The 11,100-nt window shown below is 51.4% G+C and overlaps 1 protein-coding gene across 4 annotated transcripts in view; it reads left to right on the top strand.

The window, feature by feature from the left end:
* Positions 1-8,597: 8,597 nt before the first annotated feature.
* Positions 8,598-11,100, top strand: part of CUNH18orf25 (chromosome unknown C18orf25 homolog) — an 82,952-nt gene continuing 80,449 nt past the window's right edge. For 2 of the 4 annotated variants that reach the window (XM_034996079.1, XM_034996078.1), the window contains exon 1: positions 8,598-8,891. The gene's annotated coding sequence lies outside the window, so the exon portion shown is untranslated. The remainder of the gene's footprint in view (positions 8,892-11,100) is intronic. The other 2 variants (XM_034996075.1, XM_034996080.1) reach the window with 2 other exon arrangements.

Below are 11,100 nucleotides of genomic sequence, written 5' to 3'. Positions count from 1 at the left end.
TTTTCCTTTGAGTTACTCTTGTCGTCTTTAATTGTAAATTCCAAAGCTTCTTGGTTCCCAGTACACCAGAACTACAAAACAGTTGGGGCTGAGGCGCCTTAAGAATGTATAGATGAAGGGCGCTTGGGTGGTTCAGTCGTTAAGTGGCTGCCTTCGGCTCAGGTCATGATCCCAGGGTCCTGGGATCGAACCCAGCATCGGGCTCCCTGCTCAGCGGGAAGCCTGCTTCTCCCTCTCCCGCTCCCCCTGCTTGTGTTCCCTCTCTCGCTGTGTCTCTCTCTGTCATATAAATAAATAAAATCTTAAAAAAAAAAAAAAAAGAATGTATAGATGAATGTGTCCTCCTACGCTGTCAGATTGTTGTGATTTGAGAATTCTGAAAAGACTGGCTAACAAAAATATCTCCCTCCTCCCAGCTGACCTGCCTTGCCATCTGAAATTCCTGTCTTTTATGTCATCCCTTGATGGCTTCTAGAGAAGAGTTTGTTAGTTGGACAAAATGCCATCGCCTGGGAGAAGTCATGTGTTAGTCAGCTGTCACTCTAGTAGGAATTGGGTTCCTTAATTAATTGTTGTTAAGCTGTGGAGACTAGAAGCCTTAGAGATTGAGTTCTAGGCCAGGATGTTTTGGTTGTCAGAGGTGGGGAATAGAGAGGCAAAGAAGGCTAAAGTCCTGGGGCTTTGAGTGGCGGCGACAACACTGACTGGGTCAAGGAGGGGCCTGGATGTAGTGAGCACGGACGCACCAAAGAGAAACCAATTTTACGCTTTTGCCTTAGGTAAGGCCAATGTGTACATCCCATGAACAAGATCTTAGTTCTCTGAGGACAGGGACTGGCCAGTCGGCATCTCATACATCCCCCAGACTGACCCACAGTGCGTGCGTGTGTGTTCTCTCAGGAGTTGGCTTTGCACACACACATCACTCCATGAGGCCTCCCCACCAGCTGGTCTTTTGCCCTTCTGGTGACTTGAAGGACTCACAGCAAAAACCACAAGCAGGATTAAAAAGCCAGAGCAGCTCTACTGAGTGCTTTAAGGGACACAACAAGCAAAATTAGCAAACAAAAACATTTTTTTTTTTTTAAAGATTTTATTTATTTATTTGAGAGAGAGAGAATGAGAGACAGAGAGCATGAGAGGGAGGAGGGTCAGAGGGAGAAGCAGACTCCCCGCTGAGCAGGGAGCCCGATGTGGGACTCGATCCAGGGACTCCAGGATCATGACCTGAGCCGAAGGCAGTCGCTTAACCAACTGAGCCACCCAGGCGCCCCAAACAAAAACATTTTTTCTGCAAAATAAAAGGGCTATCTCTAAGGTCCCCTTCTCTGCTTGAGGGTTACTCATGGTTTTCAGTAAAGGACAGTAACTCTAGAGGAGGGAGACCTTTGGAAGCTGCCTGGTGCTGGCCGGCCTGGCCGGTGAGGGCCCTCCCAGCCTGCTGCCCCCACACAGGTTCTGTAAATCTCTGCTTTGTCTTTTTCCCAGGGGGCCCCATCCTGTTTCCCAAAGCCTGGTGCCTTTGCACCGACTCCTCAAGAGAGGAGTCACATGAGATACTCTGCTTCATTTAATGTTAGGTTATTGTTGCTGCTGTCAGTCTATTGAAGTACTTTAATGAATGCTTGTATTGTTCTCGGGCTGGAGCCTTTTTCAAATGATCAGCACATTATAAAACACAATAATGAGTCTAATTCCCACCCCCCCCAACACACACGCAGGCACACACAATGGCATTGCTAAGTCCCCCAGAGATGTACGGTAGTGAAGAGTCTGGGATTTAGGGGCAGCCGAGCTGGGTTTGGCCCTGACTCTCCTGTTCCGTGCTGGTGACCTTGGGCAAGTCCATTCATTCATTCATTCATTCATCCAGTAAGCATTTTTTCAATATCTCCTTATGTTAGTCATATAATCTCTGCAAAATGTTCTTTTTTTTAGATTTTATTTATTTGACAGTGAGAGAGAGAGAGCGCGCGTGCGCGTGCTTGCACATGAGCAGGGGGAGGGGCAGAGGGAGAAGCAGACCCCCTGCTGTGCAGGGAGCCCTGATGTGATGCGGGCCTGGATCCCAGGACCCGAGGATCATGATCTGAGCCAAAGGCAGATGCTTAACCGATTGGCCACCCAGGTGCCCCTCTCTGCAAAATGTTAACAATGCCTGCTCTTACTACCTTTCCTGACTGTTTAGAAGACCTAACGAAACCATACTTGTGAAGTGTTATAGGTAAGCTCCGAACACATTTGTATTGTTGGCATTCATCAGCAAAAAGCTTAAAAAAAAAGCACTGGAGGGGTAGGGGAGGAGAGCCCAAACCACAGACTTCATACATCACTTGAACAAGAAATACACCTCTTCCGGGCTGTCTGGTGTGCCCCATACTTCGGGAGCCCAGCCTTTCCCCGAGCCAGACTTTGCCTGGCATACCTTTCTCTTCATCTCTGTCCTTGGAAACCCTGCTTTCTCCAAGGCCCTGGTCGAAAGCTTCCTCTTCTACAAAGTCCTTCTTGCTCTTGGGAATTCATTTCTTCCTCCCACATGTCCTTCCTCTGCTTTGGGGATTGCCACGTCCCACCCGTGAACTCCTGTGATTTGTTTCTAGATTGAGCCCTGTTCCCGGACAGACAGCGGTGTTCTGGAAGGAGGTGAGAGGTGTCCTTTTCCAGGAATCCTGGCTCTGCCCCTTCAGCTCATGTGACCTTGGTCAGGCGCACTGTCTTCTCTGAGCCTCAGTTTCCTCTTCTGTAAAACCTACCTGCTCTTGCTGACTGTGGGGAGGATGAATGAGATACCACATGTCAAGTGTGCCTTGCTTTTAGTGGGTAGGCTTTCAATAGATGTCATTTATTTATATATTTATTTATTTAAATATTTTATTTCTTTATTCATGAGAGAGAGAGAGACAGAGAGAGAGAGAGACAGAGAGGCAGAGGGAAAACAGGCCCCCCAAGGAGCAGGGAGCCCTATGCAGGACTTGATCCCAGGACCTCAGGATCACGACCTGAGCTGAAGGCAGCCACTTAACCATCTGAGCCACCCAGGCGCCCAATAGATGTCTTTTAAATAAAATTGAAGGGCATTCATGCAGACTTCCGTGGGCTCTCCTGAGACACAAATAGAGGAAGTAGCCACTTAGTAGGTGCAAATGAGGAATGTTGCGACAGTCTCTATACAGGATTTGGTACCTGAAATATCACCAGGAAAGGTGAATTTCTCCTCCCAGGCACTCCTTTATGTTCCAGTACCATGGGGAGAGGTGAAGCCTCAAACCACTCTGCCTCCCCGGGTGTTGGGTGCCGGCAGCATTGATCTCCAGTGAAACCGTGGAGACACCACAGGGAAGCAAGGTGAGGAGTCTGAGATTTGGTAGGACTGGTCTTGCTTAACATAACATTTATTTAAAATCAAGTGTGTTCATTTTTGGTCAAAGTTTTTACGATCACACCAATTCTCTGACAAGAGGTGGGTCTTCCAATAATTCAGTTCAATTCCCTGAGTTAGTGCAGACCCCACAAGAGGGCCCCCACTTCAGATGCCAGGAGCAAGGGGCGTCCCCAGGCTACCCACACTTATGCCTGGCAGACTATAGATTTGGGGGCTCCCATGACTCTCCCATAAGTTCACTAGAATGTCTCACAGAACTCAGGAGAGTATTTTATTTATGATTACTGGCTTACTTCAAAGGATACAACTCAGGAATAGCCAAATGGAAAAGAAACATGGTGGGGTTTGGCTCAGAGCTTCCAAGCCCTCCCCAGGAGGGCCACCCTCCCAGCATCTCAATATGCTCACCAGTACGCGGTCTCTGTGAATCCTATCATTCAGGGATTTTTACGACGTTTCATGAAGTAGGCATGATTAATTAAATCAGTGGCCATTGGTGACTGAACTCAATCTCCAGCCCTTCTCACCAGCCCAGAGTCGGGGTGGGGCTGAACGTTTCAACACTCTCCTCGGGAGGTTGGTTTCTCCAGCAACTGGCCCCCATCCTGAAGCTACCTGCGGGCCCACCCAGAGAACCCTCATTAGCATAAACTCAGGTGTGGTTGAAAGGGCTTTCCTAAGAATGACAAAAGGCACTCTTATCACTTAGGAAATTCCAAGGCTTTTAGGAGCTCTGTGTCAGGAACTGAGGACAAAGACCACACAGTTTTAATTATGCCACGGATCCCCTGATGTTGTTCTTACTTAAATATCATAGTTTTCAGAGCTGGAGAGGGGAAGGTGGGGGACCGGGGACCTTCTCCATAAGGCTGGTGTTTCCGTGGCTCTGAAGCCCTTGAGTCTTTTCTTTCAAATCCCAGTGTGTCTTCGGAACCATCCTATCTGCCCCCAACAAGGAAGGGGCTAGGGCTGCAGGCCCTTCCCTTCTTTCCTAGTGCTTTCCTTCCTTCTTCTTCAACAGCAACCGGATTGAGCCTTCCCCTCCCAGAGCTCTCCCTGCCCCGTGGTTGGTCAGTGTGGGGTCAATTCCTTGCCAGGTTGTTCGTGGGCAAGGAAGGATCTGCTGTCTGAGGTTTTGATCATAACACTTAGCAGAGGGGGAGACGTCACACCCTGCTTCCCTCTTAGCGCTGAAGGAAGGCAGCCCAGGCTCCCTACACTCACCCGCAGCCCCCCACCTCCCTTCCGGCCACAGGCAGCTTGGCCCTAGGGTTGTCATCCTCCAAACATCCCAGGGGCTTTTCCACCTCTTGCCCCTTTTCCCTCAAGGTCAGTTTCTCTGCGTATTTTTCCGTCAGTCACAAACATTTCTTGGATTGTCCTGTCTGCCGAGCTGTGTGCTGGACACCAAGGGAGCTCAGAGGAAGGAGGCAGGAGCTTTGCCCTCGGGCACCTACTCTCTTCCTCCTTTGTATCAATGCCGGCTCCTCCCTCAGGCATCCCTCACTGCCCTCGACTGCAGGCCTACCTCCTCCCAGCCTCTCACCCACCTGGCATCTGGCACCACTTGTCTTGACAACCCTTCAGGCTTCTGGGTCTCCCCAGCTCGATGCTCAGATGGACTTCTTCCATTCACACCTGCGTCCTCATGTCTGCCACAGAACAGGGCCCCACTGCCCTCTCCGGTGAGTCAGACGGGTGGGGAGGAAGGACATGCCCAACAGGTACACAGGGGTAGACGTTACAAAGGGAACAAACAGTTCCTGAGATGGGCAGTGGGGTGCATGTCCGAGGAACCCCTCGCTCCTTCCACCCTGGAGGTCCCACAAGGTCGGGTCCTGTGTCACACAGAGCTAGTCCCTACATTGAAAAACGAGAGGACAACACACACTTGTTGAGAAATGTTAAACTGTCCATTACGTTTATTTCCACGTTTTAATACAAGTTATAGACTTCCATATAGAGGGAATGTCACGGGGGTCACCTGACTGGAAAGAGGGACCGGGAGCCCAAGACAGAGAAGCCTCACTCAGCCCACCCCAGAGAACAGGGGAGCTGAGGGAGGTGCCCTGCCCAGCCACCCTGGGCCACGAATGGCTCCACTTTCATGGCCCCATCTGCCCTGTTCCATTCTGGTTCCATGTGAACTTGGGAGCTGAGTTGGCAGCATCATTGTACTTAACCAGTGTGAGTCTGGGTGCCTGTGGGAGGTGCGTAGCCGGAGTGTTGCCATCAGAACAAGGGTCCCGTTTATGGAGTGTTCTCTCTGAGCCAAGAATTGTGCTGACAGCTTTACATACGCAAGTCACCTCACTCCCAGCCCTTACAAAAGCCTGCAAGGTAGTGTCAGGAGTCATCTGTGGCGAACAGGTGAGGACCCTTATGCTTGGCAGGGTTACCGAACTGCCCAGGGGGTCATGGCTAGAGGGAGGCAGAACTGTATCCAAATTCAGATCTGTCAGATTCCAGAGCCCCTAGTGCTGATGACCATGTGACCCTCTGCTACTTGGTATCCTTAGAATGTTCTGGGTGGCCTTCCACATGGAGGACATAATTTAATTCTGTGGAATAATGCTCTGAGTTAAAGCAGGTAGTGTTAACTCTGGAAGGGGTGACTTTTCTGAGGTTATGTGGCCAGCGCAGTGCAGAGGTTCAACACTTCCCCTTACAGCGCATACTGGGAGATTGTAGTGAATGCTGGTCATGCTGGGGTTGGAGGGTAGAGGGGTGGGTGGTTACGCTGAGGGAGGGGTAGCCTGGTTCTTAGCAATCTGAGAAGAAAGAGAGGGGGCAGCCCAGAGCCTACAGATAAGGGGTCTGTCTCTCCGATCTCCCACTTTCCTCATCTAGAGAGTGGTCCTAATAGTAACATCCCCCTTACAGGAGGAAATGGCTGAAGTTCCGGGCTTGGTCAGGAGGGAAGGGGCTATAGTCAAAGCAAGGCCAGCCACGCTCTGATGCTACTGTTCAGGCCACCATTTCTTTTTTTTTTTTTAAGATTTTATTTATTTATTTGACAGAGAGACACAGCCAGAGAGGGAATACAGGCAGGGGGAGTGGGAGAGGGAGAAGCAGGCTTCCCGCGGAGCAGGGAGCCCGATGCGGGGCTCGATCCCAGGACCCTGGGATCATGACCTGAGCCGAAGGCAGACGCTTAACGACTGAGCCACCCAGGCGCCCCCAGGCCACCATTTCTAACAGGCATCTGCTGCAGGCCCAGCCCCAGTGCTGGTGGTACACCAGGTGTAAGCAGTGATGCTAGAGAGTGATTCAGACAGGCCTGGCCTTGGCCTCCAAGACTTAGGACCGAAATTGAGAGGAGAACCACCGCTACGATTCAGTAATAACACTGCAGGTAGGCTAAGGGATGGACATGTTTGTAGGCTGGTGTCTGTGAGCAGAGGGATCGTGTTCAATTTCTGGTAGAGACAATGGGATGGAGGGGGTTGCTAGTGATGTGGGGGGGTGGTAGGGGGGCTGGGCCGGGCTGGTTTTATGGAGATGGGATTTCAGGAGCTTGGAGAGCTGAGCATGTGCTGCACGTGGGATTCTGGGAGACAATTCAGTATGTCTACAGCCTTGATGAGATAAGATTGTCAAGGAGTAGTTTTAAAACCGAAGATATTAGCCCACATTTATTCTTTCACTTCAAGACTGACAGGTATGTTCTTGGTAGTAAAATTTTCTTTTTTTCTTCTGAAAGAGCTTGGGCTCTTATCACTACCTGACAACTTCTCAAATTCCTTGAGGACTAAGGTAGCAGGGAAATAAATGAACAAAGGGATGAACAAGTGAGTGAAATAAACATAGACAAAATGTTTATTGGGCACACGGTATGTTCTCAGTGAGTCTCAAAGAGGTAGGTCGTGGTAGAGGCTGGGAGAGCAAGCCCTAGAGTTGGACTGTTTGTGTTGGAGTCCCGTCCTGCCACTTACTGATGTGTGACCTTGGGTGGGTCACTTTAACCATTCTGGGCCTCAGTTTCCATTTTTGTCACCTGGAGCTGGTAATGGTACTGAGCTTATAGGGTTGTTGTGCAGATTAAATGAATGAATCCATTTAAGCACATGCTACAGTGCCTGGCACACAGTGGGCATTCAACAAAAGTTAGCTATTAATATAAAATTATTTTATCAATGTGTTTGTTTAATCATGGACGGAGAACTCCCATGCTTGTGGCCAGTCAGCATAAATGAGTGAACTGGGGGAGCTGAAGCACCAGATCTGAAGGGGAGACTGATGTTAAGGGGGATGTGGGGCCAGCGCTGTGATTTCCATAGTCTCCTCTTGGGTAGTGTTACCCCAGGTGTCAGCACGGCTCCTGAAAAAGTGAAGACCTTCTACATTTTCTCCTCACGCTCTTATTTACTCATTTACTTCTCAAAACCCTGACTTTGGGAGCGCCGGCCCTTGGCTAGATCTCGAATTGCATTTTGTTCGCCGTACCTCTGAGCCCAGTACCGGCCAGGTGGCCGGTCACCTTTCCTCCAGGGCCCGCGTCCAGCACGTTTCTTTCAATCACAGACCTAAAGGAAGGGCCTCGAAAACTCAGAGTCCCCTGGTGCGTCACCCTGCCCACGGTGAAGTGCAAATGAGAGGAGTGACTCTGCAGAGGTGGAATTTGGGGCGTTTGCAGCGCGCGGAGGGGCGGAGCGGGCTCTCCCCCACTGACCCTGACTCACCAGCAGGTGGCGGTCTATCTGCCAGGCCTGCAAGGTAACCGACCAAAAACTTGAACGGGATGTTGATGCCACTGCAAGAGACTAGCACAGCCGAGTCTCCTCGAGCCGAGCTGTCGGCATCCGCGAAAAAGTGGGGAGAGAAGAGAGCGGACCCGCTGCTGGAGTCACTCAAGGATTCAGACACTACGAGCTTCATTCGGGAAGGCTTCAGAAGGGGTGAGTACCGAGAAGCGCACGGAAAACGGAGTGTTGTCCTTCTCTTAGGGCATTGTCCTTAGCTTGCACTGACTGATTTCCGACCCTCTGGGAAGGACAGGTCTGGAAGGGAGCTGCCTGATCAGATGGATGGAGCGCGGGAAAGAAGCCGGGGAAGCTGGTGCCTGCGCGCCAGGCACTCTGCAGCGGGAGGAGCGCCTGTTCCCTTCCGCCAGATGGCGCTCTCTGGCTTTCCCTCGGCCTCCCGCTCGAGTCCCTGGAGGCTGCCGCCGCAGCGGCCGCTCTAGCCGACCCGTGCGGGCTCTGTGGTTCCGGGCGGAAGTGAGGCGCCGAGCGGAACGGCCTCTGGTGACATTTTCTCCGGGCGGCGCGGACGAGTGAAGGGACTTGGTGGTGGAGGCTGTGGAGGTGGCGAGATTCGCTTTAGCCTCGGCGGGGCTTTGACCGCGACCCTCAGCTCGCCGCCGGGGCTGGTGCTGAGGTGGAGAAGGCGGCGGTGGCCGTCGCGCCCCGAGTCACCGCGGCCCGGGGAGTCCCGGTCGGGGCGTCGGTGCGTGCCCCGACGGGGCGCGCGGAGCGGGGAGGAGGTACAGAGCTGCCGCGGAGCGCAGGTGAGTCGGGAAGGTGCGCAGGGCTGGGGCCCGGCTGCCGGTCGAGCGGTGGGACCAGGCTGCGTCTCGGGGAGGGGTCGAGCTGGGCTGGAGGGGTGCGGGCCGCGGTGTGGGCTCTGCGGCGCCCGGGCTCCGGGGTCGTGACGGGCCCGGCCGGCGGGCGCAGAGTGTTTGCGCCCGGACTTGGCGGGAGGCACGGCCCGGGTGGGGGCTCCCGGCAGGAGCGGAATCGCTGGACGCCTTGTTCGTCCGCCCGCCGGTGACCCTCGGGTCCTCCCGGCCCGGCCGAGCTGGCGGGCGGAGCTTCCTCTCCCCTTCCCCGGGTCGCGGGTCCCTCTCCCGGGGGGCTGCGAGGAGGCTGGGGTTGCCGCTGCCCATGGGCCGCGCGGGGGAGCGGCTTTTCGGCCCTGGAGTTGTCTTCACGCAACTTTCCGGCGCCCCGGCCCGCGGGAGAAGCGGCGGCGGTGGCCCTGCCAACTCTGCCAGCTCCGCGAGCCGCGATCTGGCGCCGACACCTGCCCCTGCTCCCAGGAGCCCAGGCGGCCGCCCCAGTGCCGTGGCCTAAGAGGAGGGAGAAGAGGCTTCCTTTGGCTGGCGCCGCTTGCCTCTCGGCGCTTCCTCTACTTTCGGTCGGCCGACGCAGCCGGTCGAGGGGAGGCATGTGTCAGCCTCCAAAATTGACCTCTTCTGGAGAGTTTGTCAACTTTAGGTAGAAAATCGGCGAAGATGTAAACTGACGGGCGCGAAGTTAAAGATCGTTGCCTTCTTTGACTTTTCCCGGGGGGTTTTCACTTCTCCCCAGTAGCACTTCATGCTTTGTAATTTATTTCTTACAGCACCGATCTCAGTTTACGGTTGGGGCCGCAGCCCCCACGAGAAACCGCAGGTCATTCATTCTCTCTTTTAAGTCCTCCTCTCCGCTGTCGCAGAATAGAGGCTCGCAGGTTGAACGAATGAACCTCTCTCTCTACTTGTTCTTCCAGATCGAACCGCCCGAGCAGTTTATGCTTAATGTGCTTTTCATTTCTTGACTGAGCTTTTGCTTTCTGAATCCATCCACCCAGTAGGATGAAAATCTCACTGATGATGCTTTGTCAAGGTTGGACCTCTTAATTACAAATACATCTGGCAGTTTTGCTTAGGCTATTATTATGTAGTGTCGTTGGGCACATGCTAACAGTTTGAATCACTCCCTTTCTTCTCCTGGGATATTTTGAGGATGGAGGCTGTTAACTTTCTAATGTAGTTCTGCTGATCCAGGCAATCTGGATTCCTCCATTAAGAGCATTGCCTTTTGGTTTAACAAGCATTTTTAGAGGCCTACAATTGATAGTTATTACCTGATGTCCTGAGGAGTCAAAACGCTGACCGTTTGTTAGTGGGAAGTGTAATATTTTGGGTGTCTAATCTGGCCAATGGGATGCTTAGTTTAGTGCTTTATGCACAGTAGGTGCTCAGTAAATAAAAAATTGAGTTAAATTTTAGTTCAGGAAACTAAGATGGAATTTACTGCAATGACCTATGCTGCTTTCAAAAGAATCTTAGTGAAATTTCATGCAGTTACATTGAGAAGTAAAAATATTTTTAGCCATTTTTATTTATTTATTTATTAGAGATTTTATTTATTTATTTGACACAGAGAGAGAGAGCACAAGTAAGCAGAGCAGCAGGCAGAGGGAGACGGAGAAGCAGGCTCTCCAGCGAGCAGGGAGCAGGAGCTGACATGGGGCTCGATCCCAGGACTCTGGGATCATGACCTGAGCAGCCCTTAACTGGCTGAGCCACCCAGATGCCCCTGTTTTTAGCCATTTTTAAATCAGAGTGCTTTTCAGTATCACTGTACTGTTAAAACTTCAAACTATACTTATTTTTCATAACATTAACATTTTGTAGATGTAAACTTCAATATAGGTGTATACAACATGGAAGGCAGAGAGACATTTCCAGGTAATTATACCTAAAGCATCAGCTAAATGATTTCTTAATGAAAATATTTTTGTGAAAAAGACATCTGACATCTTTTTGTGAAAAAGAAGTGGAGCTGGAAGCTTTCCCCAGTGCTAGCTTCATACTACATTCACAGTGTAGTTGTTACATTACTAATTTAGTTTATATTACTATTAAATGCATTTATGAAAGTGTTCTAATGCTCTGTCTTATACTCTTCGTGATTAACTCAAGATCTGATATTAAAGATAAATTCAGCTTA

Source organism: Mirounga leonina, unplaced genomic scaffold (genome assembly GCF_011800145.1).
Source record: "Mirounga leonina isolate KUSES-001 unplaced genomic scaffold, KU_Mleo_1.0 Mir_93, whole genome shotgun sequence".
Taxonomy (NCBI): Eukaryota; Metazoa; Chordata; class Mammalia; order Carnivora; family Phocidae; genus Mirounga; species Mirounga leonina.
This window is presented reverse-complemented; position numbering and strand designations above follow the sequence as displayed.